General features: G+C 43.5%; 1 non-coding gene across 1 annotated transcript; it reads left to right on the plus strand.

The window, feature by feature from the left end:
* The first annotated feature begins 1,711 nt into the window (after positions 1–1,711).
* LOC112439979 (U6atac minor spliceosomal RNA) lies at positions 1,712–1,837 on the plus strand. Its single transcript, XR_003028195.1, has one exon. It is a non-coding gene; the product is annotated as a U6atac minor spliceosomal RNA (small nuclear RNA).
* Positions 1,838–15,717: the final 13,880 nt, after the last annotated feature.

The following is a 15,717-nucleotide window of genomic DNA, read 5'->3' on the forward strand; positions in this document are numbered from 1 at the left end:
TGTGCACCCGGCCTGGGCTGCCTTTGCCCTTTTCTGAGATGCAGCGAGTGTTCAGCTAGGATGAGAATGTCCCATTCCTTGGCACAGTTCTCATAAACATCATTATCAAGACTCCGGATAATTATCTAGACTATAGATGCTAGATTTGTGCAGCCTTTTCAGAAGAAATGAAAAGCAGGTATTACCTTCTCTAAAGTGTGAGCTACAGCAAAAATAAAAAGAGATGAATGAATATGAGGGGGTAGAGAGAGGAAGGAAACCAGCTCTGACCACCTACTGGGAACAGGCCTAGGCATTTTTAGCATATATTATGTCATTTCATCCTCACAAGCCTGGCAAGCAGGCATTTTTTTTTTACATTTTACAAGGATATTGAGGCTCAGGGAGGCTGAGAAATTTGGCCAAGGTCACCCAGCTTGTAAGTGGAAAATCTGGAATTCAAATACTCTCTCTGAGTCCAGAGACTCTTTCTATAACATTTGGATGTTTTGGCACCTAGAACACTGTATTTGAAAAAGACATGGGAAATGGAGGGATGCCATCCTGCTACTTTTGCTACAGATTTCAAACTGTCTCAGTGTCTCCAGCAATAACATGTAGATGATGCTCGTGGGAATAAAACCATTGCCCCACCATGCTGTGGAAAGCAGAGATGTGGCGTTTTTAATCCTTTGGCTACAAAGAGGGGAGCATGGAAACAGGCCTAAGATGAATGAAGATAGCCCTGGAGATCCCTTCCCTCATTGATAAGGAAGTCCATCGTAACAAACTTCCCAGATTCCAAAACTCTGAGAATCCCTTTTCTTGGCATTTGAGTGGTTCAGTCTCTGACCGGGCCAGACCTCTGGCCCAACTTCAGGCATCTTCCTCCCACAGACAGGCCAAGAACTGGAGCTCTTTTGGGCCAGGCGTCACAGGGCCAAGCTGGGAACGGAGGCAGCCCTGGCCTTTCTGTCTACCCCTCGCATGCCTGGAAGCATCCTTCTCTCTTCTTCTTCTGTTACTCCCTTTAAATTCTAACTTCTAACACTATGGGTGGAACCTTCAAGTTGCCAGCAGCTGAAGCTATTCAAGCAGACCTGGCTCTAGAAATGAGTTATTTGGGGAAAACATTGATGCTAAAAATAATTATTGCTGTGTTTCACCTTTCTCCTCCAACTCATTAGCACCAAACATGGACCTGTATTACATTATCCAATTTTGGAAATAGATATTTCCTTGTGTTTCTATCAGTACCAACAATCTCAGGCCAGGTGAGTGCTCAGCACTCTGCAGAAGCCACTTGGCTGTGAAGTCTTATTGGATAAATGAGGTTGTAGGTGGTGGAAAGATAAGGTACAGAAATTAAAGAAAACTCATTGCAACACTCATTGAGTAAGCAGGGCAAAACTCCTCAAGGAACCAGTGGGAGGAAGGGTAAAAGCATTGTGCTTTTAAGTTGAAGAGAGACAGGTTCCAATCCTAGTCCACCACTGATCATCTGTATGGCTGCGAACACGCTCTGTAACCTCTCTGAGCTTTAGGACTCCCACCTTTTAAAGGGAAACTGTAATCTCTATACTGTATTGGGAAGATTAAATAGAATAACCATTGTATGGCAGCTATGATCATTATTATGATAATGAATATTTTATGTCAGGTGACTAGAGGCAGCAGGTCACTATTGTCCTGCACCTATGGGTTTCCATTTCCCCTATAAAACCCTGAAAACGTGTTGTATGAAAGGAGAGAAGGTTAGCACTCCCCTTGACAAGGATGGAAGCGGCCCTCCGGCCTGACAACATGCATACAGTTAAGGCATTGCCACCTACTTCGTGGCATCTAACCATCGTCTTTTATACATCATGGAATACTATGTAGCCATTAAAAATGATGAGTTCATGTCCTTTGTAAGGACATGGATGAAACTGGAAATCATCATTCTCAGTAAACTATTGCAAGAACAAAAAACCAAACACCGCATATTCTCACTCATAGGTGGGAATTGAACAATGAGAACACATGGACACAGGAAGGGGAACATCACACTCTGGGGACTGTTGTGGGGTGGGGGGAGGGGGGAGGGATAGCATTGGGAGATATACCTAATGCTAGATGACGAGTTAGTGGATGCAGCGCACCAGAATGGCACAGGTATACATATGTAACTAACCTGCACATTGTGCACCTGTACCCTAAAACTTAAAGTATAATAATAATAAATAAATAAATAAATAAATAATAAATAAATAATTATTTAAAAACCCTGAAAACAGGCTGGGTGCGGTGGCTCACATCTGTAATCCCAACACTTTGGGAGGCTGAGGGGGTATATCACTTGAGGTCAGGAGTTTAAGACCAGCCTAGTCAACATGGCAAAACCCCATCTCTATTAAAAATACAAAAATTAGTTGGGTGTGGTGGCACACCCCTGTAATCCCAGCTACTCAGGAGACTGAGGCACAAGAAACACTTGAATCCAGGCAGTGGAGGTTGCAGCGAGCCAAGACTGCACCACTGCACTCCAGCCTGGGCAACAGAGTGAAACTATTTCAAACAAAACAAAACGAAACAAAAACCTAAAAAGCATAGACAGTGCAGATATCTCCTTGGGTCCCATGGCAAGTGCCCAGTTTTCCTTTTGTGGGGAGAAAAGCCTTACCTGCTTTGCAGAGTTGCTTGTCAGAGCCTAGTGTGTCCAAAGTTGGTGGGTTCTTGGTCTCACTGACTTCAAGAATGAAGCCACGGACCCTCGCGGTGAGTGTTACAGCTCTTAAAGTGGCACGTCTGGAGTTTGTTCCTTCTGATGTTTGGATGTGTTCAGAGTTTCTTCCTTCTGGTGGGTTCGTGGTCTTGCTGGCTCAGGAGTGAAGCTGCAGACCTTCGAGGTGAGTGTTACAGCTCATAAAAGCAGTGTGGACCCAAAGAGTGAGCAGTAGCAAGATTTATTGCAAAGGGCAAAAGAACGAAGCTTCCACAGTGTGGAAAGGGACCCGAGCGGGTTGCCACTGCTGGCTCGGGTGGCCTGCCTTTATTCTCTTATCTGGCCCCACCCACATCCTGCTGATTGGTAGAGCCAAGTGGTCTGTTTTGACAGGGCGCTGATTGGTGCGTTTACAATCCCTGAGCTAGACACAAAGGTTCTCCACCGTCCCCACCAGATTAGCTAGATAGAGTGTCAACACAAAGGTTCTCCAAGGCCCCACCAGAGTAGCTAGATACAGAGTGTCGACTGGTGCATTCACAAACCCTGAGCTAGACACTGGGTGCTGATTGGTGTATTTACAAACCTTGTGCTAGATACAGAGTGCCGATTCGTGTATTTACAATCCCTGAGCTAGACATAAAGGTTCTCCAAGGCCCCATCAGAGTAGCTAGATACAGAGTGTCGACTGGTGCATTCACAAACCCTGAGCTAGGCACAGGGTGCTGATTGGTGTGTTTACAAACCTTGAGCTAGATACAGAGTGCCGAGTGGTGTATTTACAATCCCTGAGCTAGACATAAAGGTTCTCCAAGGTCCCACCAGAGTAGCTAGATACAGGGTGTCCATTGGTGCATTCACAAACCCTGAGCTAGACACAGGGGGCTGATTGGTGTATTTACAATCCCTGAGCTAGACATAAAGGTTCTCCATGTCCCCACCAGACTCAGCAGCCCAGCTGGCTTCACCCAGTGGATCCCTCACAGGGGCTGCAGGTGGAGCTGCCTGCCAGTCCTGCGCCATGCACCCGCACTCCTCAGCCCTTGGGTGGTCGATGGGAGTGGGTGCTGTGGAGCAGGGGACCGTGCTAGTCGGGGAGGCTTGGGCCGCACAGGAGCCCATGGAGGGAGTGGGAGGCTCAGGCATGGCGGGCTGCAGGTCCTGAGCCCTGCCTCGTGGGAAGGCAGCTAAGGCCCGGTGAAAAATTGAGCACAGCACCGGTGGGCTGGCACTGCTGGGGGACCCAGTACACCCTCCGCAGCCGCTGGCCCGGGTGCTAAGCCCCTCATTGCCCGGGGTCGGCAGGGCCTGATGGCTGCTCCGAGTGCAGGGGCCGCCAAGCCCACGCCCACCCGGAACTCCAGCTGGCCCACAAGCGCCGCGCGCAGCCCCGGTTCCCACTCACGCCTCTCCCTCCACACCTTCCTGCAAGCTGAGGGAGCCGGCTCCGGCCTTGGCCAGCCCAGAAAGGGGCTCCCACAATGCAGCAGTGAGCTGAAGGGCTCCTCAAGTGCTGCCAAAGTGGGAGCCCAGGCAGAGGAGGCGCCGAGAGTGAGCGAGGGCTGTGAGGACTGCCAGCACACTGTCACCTTTCACTAGTATAAGATGATACTTGAGATAAAGTAGATGGGAAGGTGGGATCTCCTAGTGACTCAAACCCATTCACAGTGCATGCTACAAGAGAGCATTGTTTTTCTATCCTCATCCTTTCTTTCCATATCCTTCCAGTAAATGGCCTGTTGCATGAGGTACAGCTCAATGGGGCAGGACCACTGGACTTGCAGCAGGAACCGAGCTTGAGGCACCATCAGCACTCCTCCAACCCAAATGGTCTCCTCGGCAGGGGGAGAGAGGGCCCAACAGCATCCACATCCATGGCAAAATGAGGGAAGGGCCTCCTAGCCTGGACACAAAGACCCTCATGGAGATGGCAGACCTTACCAGGATCATCCCTGTTGTCAATGTTCAACACTATTCTAGGGAGTCGTAATTCAGTATCTGCTAAGTAGCTCCATGATATCTGGTTGGAAAATACAAAATAAGCTTATCTATGATTCATCCACACAGACCACATGCAGCTACCTGGGACCAATACAAGTCAGTTCTCTTGGCTAGGTAAGGTGTCTGTTAGGGACTAGGAGCACACACAGAAATGACAGCACTGCTGGCTAGAAGTTGACTTGGGACCCATGCACCTTCCATTCCCAAAATATGGGAAGCTCCAAATGTCCAGGTAGGAGTGGCTAGGCTGTTTCAAGGAGAGATGTAACATCTGGAGCCCGACTCCTTTCTCTTCCACAAATGTGGGTTGGAATACATTTTCTGCTGTGCTCTGAATTGAAACAAGGAAGAATTGCAAGAGTAAAACCAAGAATAAACGCTTCAGAGGCATCTTTTAAGACCATGCAGCAGCCCCTGAAAATAAAATTTGGGGTTATTCCGCATGGAGACATAAAAAACACAAACATAAATGCCCTCTGAAGACAAACATCTCCAAAGTAATATAATGAATAGGGAGTGCAAAAGTAAGAGAAGGAACAAATCTCGGCCTCAACACATGGCAACTTTGCTGTAAATTATAACAAAGTGTGTTAGTTTTAGATTTGTTTCACTAATTCTTTTAGGAACTAAAAAAGTTGCCATGGTCTCTTTGCCACCATCTCTCCTTGAAACATAGCTTCCCATATTTCGGGAACGGAAGGTGCATGGGTCCCAACAGGCAAGGAGGTCCTTCCCTTCTTTTGCCATGGGTGTGGATGCTGTTGGGCCCTCACTCCCCATGCTGAGAGACCATTTGGGTTGGAGGAGTGCTGATGGTGCCTCAAGCTCGGTTCCTGCTGCAAGTCCATGTGGTTCTGCCCCATTGAGCTGCACCTCACCCAACAGGCCATTTATTGGAAGGATATGGAAAGAAAGGATGAGGATAGAAAAACAATGCTCTCTTGTAGCATGCACTGTGAATGGGTTTGAGTCACTAGGAGATCCCATCTTCCCACCTACTTTATCTCAAATATCATCTTATTCTAGGCTCTGACAAACAACTCTGCAAAGGAGGTAGGGCTTTTCTCCCCACAAAAGGAAAACTGGGCACTTGCCATGGGACCCAAGGAGATATCTGCACTGTCTATGCTTTCCAGGTTTTTGTTTTGTTTTGTTTTGAATCCAGAATCTACAAAGTACTTAAACAAATTTACAAGAAAAAAATCAAACAACCCCATCAAAAAGTGGGCAAAGGATATAAACAGACACTTCTCAAAAGAAGACATTTATGCAGCCAACAGACACATGAAAAAAATGCTCATCATCACTGGCCACCCGAGAAATGCAAATCAAAACCACAATGAGATACCATCTCATACCAGTTAGAATGGCGATCATTAAAAAGTCAGGAAACAACAGGTGCTGGAGAGGATGTGGAGAAATAGGAACACTTTTACACTGTTGGTGGGACTGTAAACTGGTTCAACCATTGTGGAAGACAGTGTGGTAATTCCTCAAGGATCGAGAACTAGAAATACCATTTGACCCAGCCATCCCATTACTGGGTATATACCCAAAGGATTATAAATCATGCTGCTATAAAGACACATGCACACATATGTTTATTGCGGCACTATTCACAATAGCAAAGGCATGGAACCAACCCAAATGTCCATCAATGATAGACTGGATTAAGAAAATGTGGCACATATACACCACGGAATACTATGCAGCCACAAAAAAGGATGAGTTCATGTCCTTTGTAGGGACATGGATGAAGCTGGAAACCACCATTCTGAGCAAACTATCACAAGGACAGAAAACCAAACACTGCATGTTCTCACTCATAGGTGGGAATTGAACAATGAGAACACTTGGACACAGAGTGGGGAACATCACACACCGGGGCCTGTCATGGGGTGGGGGGAGGGATAGCATTAGGAGATATACCTAAAGTAAATGACGAGTTAACGGGTACAGCACACCAACATGGCACATGTATACATATGTAACAAACCTGCACGTTGTGCACATGTACCCTAGAACTTAGAGTATAATTTTTAAAAATTTTAAAAAAGAACTAAAAAACAAACAGTCAGACAAATCCAACTGAGGATTATTTTGCCCAGTAACTGGCCCAGGTGCTTTAAAACTGTTAATTTCATAAAAGATAAAAACAGCTAGGGAGTATTGTAGATTAAAGAAATCTAAAGAGACTTGATAAATACAATATTTGATTCTACATTTGCTCCTAGACTTTTTAAAAAAGCTATAAAGGACATTTTTGAAAAGCTATGAAAGACAACTGGGAACATTTGAATATAGAATGAATAATAATATCCTTAATTAAATACAATCCTTAAATTTTCTCAGTGCCATATTTACAATTATTTATAATATGACTTTGTATTTGAATGCCCTTGTTCATAGGGGAAATGCACACGAATGGTTAAGCATAAAATACCACAATGTCTGCAACAAACTTGAAAGCTCTCAGATGGTTCAGCAAAATAATGTTGATGATGACAATAATAAGCTCACCCCCAACACACACGTAGAGAGAGGAACTATAAGAAAATGTGTAAAATGTGAAGGCAAGTGGGAGTTCATTGCATTTGCCTAACAGCTTTTCCAAAAATGTTTGACATGTTTCCAAATAAAATAGGGTAAGAGAGAAAAGGGAATTATTATAGACTAAAAATACTTAACAAACATATCAAACAAATGTAATATGTGGGCCATATGTGAATCCTAATTGGAATAAACCAACTATTAAAAACCAATATTTTTGAGGCAATCTGAGAAAACTGAACATGCATTAGGTATTAGATAAATATTAGGAATTAACAAGTTGTTAATTCTGTTGAGTGTGATAATGGTACATTGTGGTTATGGAAAGAAGGCTTTATCTGTTAAAGATGCATACTGAAGTATTGGCAAGTAAAATAATATGTCATCTGGGATTTGCTCTAACATGATTCAGAAAAGAAACGTTTTAAAATGAGAGAAATGAAACAGGAATGACAGAATGTTCACTGTTGAAGCCGGGTAACAGATATATTGGAGTTATTTACACTATTAGCATCTCAACTTTGTGTCTGAAAATTCTTCATAATAAAAAATTGTTTTAAAAAACTAAAACTCATGCACTCTGCTAGAGAATAAAAGAATTATTTCTGAAGGTTAGGGATAAATCATTTATATAGATTTGTAAATTGCAGCCTTTATATCTTACCCTTAGGAGCTTAAGCTTTGGCATGCATGCATGTACACATACGCATGCACAAACATACACTTTTCAAAAAAGTACTCTGAGCCACTGTTGGCCAAGTCCCAGTCCCAGAGGTGATGCTGTGATGAGTAGTTACTTCCCATTTGCCAGCTTATTTAGCAGGTCAATAACCTTCCAACTTCAATATCTTAAAATTCATTTTATGTTAGAATTGCTCTCTCCCTCACCCCATTTCTTCCATCTCACCCAGCATCAATAACAAAGTATGTAAATATCACTGCCCAAAGGGCCACATCAAAGATATTTTTTGCTCCTCATTAGCTAAGGAAGAATTGCAGCATGGGGAGTGAGTTATGGACAAGCTCTCAGTGAGTCTGTGGTTGGGCTAGGACTAGGACCTTGGACCTTAGACCTCTGCTCTAACCATTAGTCAACATGTCCTCTCCTGAACATCCAGAATAAAGGCAGCTCTAGTCTCTATAGTAACCAGTCTTCTTAAAATAGGAATTATGTGGAGAACAAAACATTTAAAACCAATTGGATCCATTCATGCCTAAACAATGTCAATTTAAGGGCTGTTACCCAAGTTGTTGGCTTTTTGAATGGTCTCCCACCATGTGCTCAACTAAAGGAAGTGGGGTGGCTGTATCAAATGTTCCATTCCATACAGAATCTTGCATGCCTTTATCCCCTTTCCCTTCTTCAAACATTTCTTTATGTCCCCGAGTCATAGCCCTTAAAATAAACTTTTGGTAAAGGCAGTTTTATGGCCACAAGACTCAGACAAAAGTGGACCTCTGAGAAACCCTTATAGGCAAAGAAAGCTTCCCAAGATGAAATGGGACTGAGTCCAAATCCCACACAGAAACCTTGCAACTTCATGCATTATTTTCAGTTTATAAGGTAGACCTTTGAACAACTCTCCTACCCAGTTAGCTTCCCCGTGGGTTTCTGGGGAGGAAGTAGAGTATCTCTTGAAACCAAAGCTAACAAGGCTCACAACTGGAAACTGAAATTATCCAGTCTCTGGTGGTGAGTACCTGCCTCATAGGGCTTTGTAAGGCTCTGATGGGGATGCGCTTAAAATATATTGACACAAGTTCACAATAACTAATATTATTTCATTGTCATTATTATTATTACGCTATATGTTAGCCATAACTCTTGGGTTCCACAAAAGAAAATATTCATCCACTCTGCCTCTATCATTTTTATCCCTTATTTTTGGAAATGCTTTTGATTTTCAAAATATTACTAGGGCTGGGCGCTGTGGCTCATGCCCATAATCCTAATGCTTTGGGAGGATGATAAGAATCTCTTGAGGCCAGGAGTTTGAGACCAACTGGGAAACACAGCAAGACCCTGTTTCTACAAAAAAGAAGAAAAAATAGCTGTGCATGGTAGTGTATCCCTGCAGTCCCAGCTACTTGGGAGACTGAGGCAGGAGGATCACTTGAGACCAGGAGTTTGAGGCTGCAGTGAGTTATGACTGCACCACTGTACTCCAGTCTGGGTGACAGAGTGAAACCCCATCTCTTAAAAAAAGAAAATGCTGGATATAGGGTGCACTATCACTTGGATCTTTCATGTAGCCTGACATTTTTATTTTTTTTTAATTTTTCCAAATGTAAAAAAGACAAGTAGTGACATTTATTTATCTTTTGATCTCTCTCTTTTTTTCCATCTTTTTTTCTATTTGAGTAACATTTATCCCATAGGAGCTTGTAGTCTGGTTTCTCACTTGGACACAAGTGCCTTTCAGGAGTTCACAGTGAAGTGTAACAGACACATACACAGTTGAATTACAACACAGCTAGGCTTGCCAGATTTAGCAAATAAAAATTAGAATGCTCAGCTCAATCTGAAGTTTAGATACATAACAAATAATTGTTTCATATATGTTCTAAATATGGCAAGAGACCTATGTGTAATACAAATTATTCATTATTTATCTGAAATTCAAAATTAATTGGGCATCCTCCATTGTACCTGACAATCTTAATTTACATGACATAGTAGCTACTATCCATGAATATAAATAGAAAGGGCTGTGGGAACACAAAGAACTGAACAAACAACGACCTGTCCCCTTCTCAGGGGAAGGAAAATAAAGAAGGCCTTCAAATAAGGAGCAATGTTGCCAGGTAATGAAACCAGGAACTGCACCTGCCAGTGATCTGAATAAACCCGATCAGAATATTTGGGAAATTGTGAAATGCTTGTGCAGTCTGGAGCATAAGGTGCCATATTGTAGGTGCCTTGAGATCAGCTAAGGAGGTTTGATACTATTCAGTAGGCCCTGGGAACCTTGAAAAAAAATTATGCAGGGGAGCGACAGGGTCAGACTTGTTTTTAGGGTAAGAACTCTGGAGTAGGGAATGAACTATAGAAAGACAGGAAGGTTAAGATGAGCAGTTAGGAGGCAGTTACAGTAATTCAAGGAAAGTTTCTGATAAGGGCTGAAACTAAGCCAATGGCTCTGGAGATAAGAGGAGAAGCCAAATTTGAGAGATGATGACTGTTAGACATGTCAGAACTGTTGATGGGCAAGGCATTTGGCAGTGACAAGCATGACTTTGAGATGTCTAGCTTGGGAGATTGGGAAAACAGTGATGCTGTATTTGGCTATGAACAGTATGCTGTAGTGTGTATATAAATTAACTCTTAGCAGCAGTTAGCAAACATTTAGCAGTAGTTAGCAAACGTTTATCAGCAGTTAGCAAACGTTCAAAGTATCCTAATCAGGAATCTACCCCTACCCCTCAGGGCAGTTAATTAGCTATTAGGAATCCCAATCAGGAATCAATAACCTTCAAAGGTGGTTATTTAGCACTTCAAATAGTTTGTCAAAATCTAACCCAGAGGGTTTTTACTTGGCATAAGGGATAGGCAGAAGGAGCACAGCTCTACCACCCTGGCCTGCAGAATCTGGCACGCCCAGCAGTTTATTACCATCTTCAGGTCTCACTTCTCGATGGTCCTGCATTTTTAACTGCATGAAGATCTGATCATTTTCCTAGGCTGGTCCATTCTGCCTTCAAAATAGTTTTGCATTTGTTTTCATGTTTATGAATAAATATTAATTTATGTGTCTGCCAAAATTCAATCCAAGCCTTACTTTCATTTTAACATGCCATACTCTCTAATAGTGAGGTTGGGAATAAGGGGACATGTGGTCCCCCCCACACCTTTCTCTTGCCTCTGGATGCTACTATATTATTAGCAGGTATCAAACAAACATGAAATGTTTGCTGGATTGTTAGCAGTGGAATGTATCTGAGTCACATGGCACCAGGTCTGTTACCATCAGTGAATCCGTACAGGTCTGCAGAAACCTGAGTTCTTGCTTCCTTAGAAGAAAGAATTCAACTGAGGGACATAAGGCAGAAGGAGAGACAGAGGCAAGTATTAGAGCAGGAGTGAAAGTTTATTAAAAAGCTTTAGAGCAGGAAAGAAAGGAAGAAAAGTACCCTTGGAAGAGGATCAAGCGGGCGACTTGAGAGATCAAGTGCCTGGTTTGACCTTTTGATTTGGGGTTTTATATGTTGCCATGCTTCCAGGGTCTTCCGTTGCTTTTCCCATGACTCTTCTTTGGGGTGGGCCATCTTCATGTGCAGCAGCCTGCTAGTGATTGGGAGGGGAGCATGCACAGTGTTTACTGGAATTACATGCATGCTCACTTGAGGCTTTCTTCCCTTGCCAGTAGAATGTTCCCGGAAGGTCATATACCAGTTAAACTCCGCCATTTTACCTCTCAGTCCACATGCTTGAGCCCACTCACCCAACTCCTGAGATCTTATTGAGAAGCTGCTAATCACCAGTTTCAGGGGTTTTTTGGTGTTTGTTTGTTTGTTTGTTTGAGACGGAGTTTCACTCTTGTCACCCAGGCTGGAGTGCAATGGCTTGTTCTCAGCTCACTGCAACCTCCGCCTCCCAGGTTCAAGTGATTCTCCTGCCTCAGCCTCCCAAGTAGCTGAGATTACAAGCACGTGCCACCACACCCAGCTAATTTTTGTATTTTTAGTAGAGACGGGGTTTCACCATGTTGGCCAGGCTGGTCTTGAACTCCTGACCTCAAGTGATCCACCTGCCTCAGCCTCCCAAAGTGCTGGGATTACAAGCATGAGCCACCACGTCTGGCCCGGTTTTTTTACTCTATTGGGAGACTGCCTTTCCCTGGCGCTGGCTGCGACCAATTATTATTTTAGAGAGGCAGTTTAACAACCTTCAACCATCACCTGATGGTCGCCTGACATTCCTAGTGGGAGGCAGGGGGCCCTTTCCTGCCCTGCTCATATCTGACTAGCTACCTACTGTAACAGGATGACCAAACTGTTCAAAACAGAAGCCACTGGAAACTGACTCTAGGTAGAAATAAGGAGTTCCCTTTAAAAGTCATGGCATTCATCTGGGTGCAGTGGTGTGTCACACCTGTAATCCCAGCACTTTGGGAGGATTGTTTGAGGCCAAGAGTTCAAGACCAGCCTAGGCAACATAGTGAGACTCCATCTCTACAAAAAAAGAAAAAAAAATAGCCAGGCATGGTGGCACACACCTGTAGTCCTAGTTACTCAGAAGGCTGAGGCAGGAGGATTATTTGAGCCCAGAGGTTGGAGGCTGCAGTGAGTTGTGACACTCCAGCCTGGGTGACAGAGCAAGACTCTAACTCAGAAAGAAACAAAACCTGGAACTCATACCTCTGCCCAATAGACACATCCAGAACATGCTGTTTACTTCATGCCTCCTGGGAGATTCCCCTTCCCCAACCCTCAGTGAGCCAGATTGAATTGACCACATTCAGCTGAAGAAACATGATCACACATGATGACTTTCTCAAAAGTCTGGAAAGACTTAAAAAATAAAGTAAAATAAACCCAAGCCTCCCATCGCAAATGTTGGCTCCTAATAGAAGATTTTATTGTAAACCTTCCAGACATTTAGACTCCACTGTTATTTTTGAAAAGACATTCCAATAACAGATGCCCCTTCAATTGGGGTATGGTTTGATAGAAAGCAGCAGGCACAATTTAAAAAAATAAAATAGCACTCTTGGGATGTCAAAATAAATTAGCTGTGATGCTGAAATTATTTCCTGTTAGGTTTAATGAAGTTAACAAGATAAGTAAATATGAAAAACAGCATTAGCAACCAGGGGCTAATCTCCTCCCAAACATGGAGCACTTCCAGACATTGATAACAATGTATGTGGAATTTCTTTCATTTATTTTTATATATCACAATGCCTTCATTCCATGTCTATTTTTCAAAATCTTTGAGATTTCTTTTGAGCTGAACTTATTTGTAATTCTCTTTTGAAACATAGTTAGAAATCTGTGACTCAAGCATTTTGCTATTTTTCATGTTCTGTTTCTACATTGTTGTAGTACCTCCAACAAACAGATAAATGATAATTAAAGAAAAGGTTGAAGTTGTTATTTAAAAGGCATTTGGAGACTATATGGACTTTTCATTTAACCAAGTTTTCTTGGTCCCAATTAGCATAAATAATTAAGACTTGACAGCAAGTTAGAGACATGACCCCTTCCCGGAGGAACTTCAGATATAAAAATAAACCCCTCCAAAGATGGTTTTCTTACTGTTTCCAATCATTACTCCCTAGCTTATACATAAATTGCCTTAAAAAATGTAGGTAGCTGGGCACGGTGGCTCACGCCTGTAATCCCAGCACTCTGGGAGGCCAAGGCAGGTGGGTAACCTGAGGTCAGGAGTTCAAGACCAGCCTGGCCAACATGGCGAAACCCCATCTCTACTAAAAATACAAAAATTAGCTGGGCATGGTGGCACATGCCTGTAGACCCAGCTACTTAGGAGACTGAGGTCGCTTGAACCCGGGAGGCAGAGGTTGCAATGAGCTGAGATCATGCCACTGCACTCCAGCCTGGGTGACAGAGGGAGACTTCATCTCAAAAAAAAAAAAAAAAAATGTAGGTAGGCACACAGATCTTGAAGTCATCAGACACGTTTCTAGTCCCAACTCTTTCCCTGTTATTCACTTATCTCTTCGGTCATCAGTTTCACCATCTGAAAAATGAGTGGGTAGTATCCTTGATAATAAATATTATTCATTGAATATTTAATAAGTGCTAGGCCCTTTACTAAGGACTTCACATACATCATCTAATTGATGCTAACAATAACCTTTTAAGGTATTATCTCTATTTTACAAGTGTGAAACTGAGGCACAGAGAAGTTAAGTAACTTTCCAAAGGCCACTCAGCAAGCAAGTAACTAAGCCAGCATTCAAATACAGATTGACTCAAGTCCACAGGCCACACCTGCCTATAGCCACAATGCCTCCCACTGTGAGATACCACCTCTGGGATCCCTTTCAGATGAACTTCTCCAAGGTGCTATGATTCTTTTAGAGTACAGTTATTTGCAAAAAAAAAAAAAAAGAGAGAGAGAGAAAATACTTTGAGTGACAGGAGAACGATGGTTCCATGGATAGAAATATGAAACAGAGAGGGATAACAGGGGGAAAAAAATGCATTCTGGTTTGCAACTAGTGAATTTCCTAGTGCTGGCAGAGATGTCCAACAGGCACTTGGAAACTTCAACTAGAACAAGGGACAAAAGCCAGAGCTGAAGATAAAGAACTAAATCCCTTGCAAGGAGGTAATGACTGAAATTAAGCAACTGAAAGAGAGTGCCAAGGGAGGAGCCCTGGAAAGAGGAAGGGTCCATCCTTGGGATCAACTGTCAGAGGATGCAGGAAACAGAGAAGGACATACGGGGGCTGAGTAGGAGAACCTCAAGGATGGCGCTTCTGAAGCAAAGTTAAGAAGAATCTGGGCCGGGCACGGTGGCTCGCGCCTGTAATCCCAGCACTTTGGGAGGTCGAGGCGGGCGGATCATGAGGTCAGCAGATTGAGACCGTCCTGGTTAACGCGGTGAAACCCTGTCCCTACTAAAAATACAAAAAATTAGCCGGGCGTGGTGGCGGGTGCCTGTAGTCCCAGCTACTCCAGAGGCTGAGGCAGGAGAATGGCGTGAACCCGGGAGGCGGAGCTTGCAGTGAGAGATTGCGCCACTGCACTCCAGCCTGGGAGACAGAGCAAGACTCCGTCTCAAAAAAAAAAAAAAAGAAGAAGAAGAAGAATCTGCAGAGGCGATGGCCCACAATGCCAAGTGCCACTCTCTCTGAAGTCAAGGAGATCAAGACCAGGTAAGAAGCCACCGGGATGGACCATTTGGAGTCACTAACAGTTCTCAATGGGCAGGTAGGTTGTGCTGGGGATGAAAGCCTGAATACGATGGGTTAAGAAGTCGGACTGGGAAGAACTGTTCTGGAGGCAGTAGGTGTCTGTAAACTGGGGTCCAGAGTGTTAAACCTGCCCAGGATCACAAGGTTAGTTAGCGACAGAGCCAGGACCATTATTTGGATATGTTAATCTTTTTTCCTTCATACCACACTCCTTGTAGATATGCAAAATTTTCTTTCAAGTTTCTTTCAAATAATAGATCCATTTGGCTTTGTGTGATATATAGAGGAAAGGATGGCTGTCTTACATATGTCTGACTTGGTGAAATTAATATTTCCCTTGGACATATGATGCTTAACAATCTCACTGAAACAACCTCAACAGGTTGTTTCACTGTCACCTGCCTCAGGCCTGAAAAACCACAGTAAAAAGCTTATTCAGTGCAAGATCTAATCAATGCAAAAATCAGTCAAGACTAAACCGATGCAAAATCAATGCAAGACTAGCTGGATGATTGGATCCATGCAATTCCTGGATCTCCTGAATACCAGGAACTCTACTGACCTTCAGCTGCCCACCCACAGGCATGGTGACACTCT

Source organism: Pan paniscus, chromosome 4, assembly GCF_029289425.2.
Source record: "Pan paniscus chromosome 4, NHGRI_mPanPan1-v2.0_pri, whole genome shotgun sequence".
Lineage (NCBI taxonomy): Eukaryota > Metazoa > Chordata > Mammalia > Primates > Hominidae > Pan > Pan paniscus.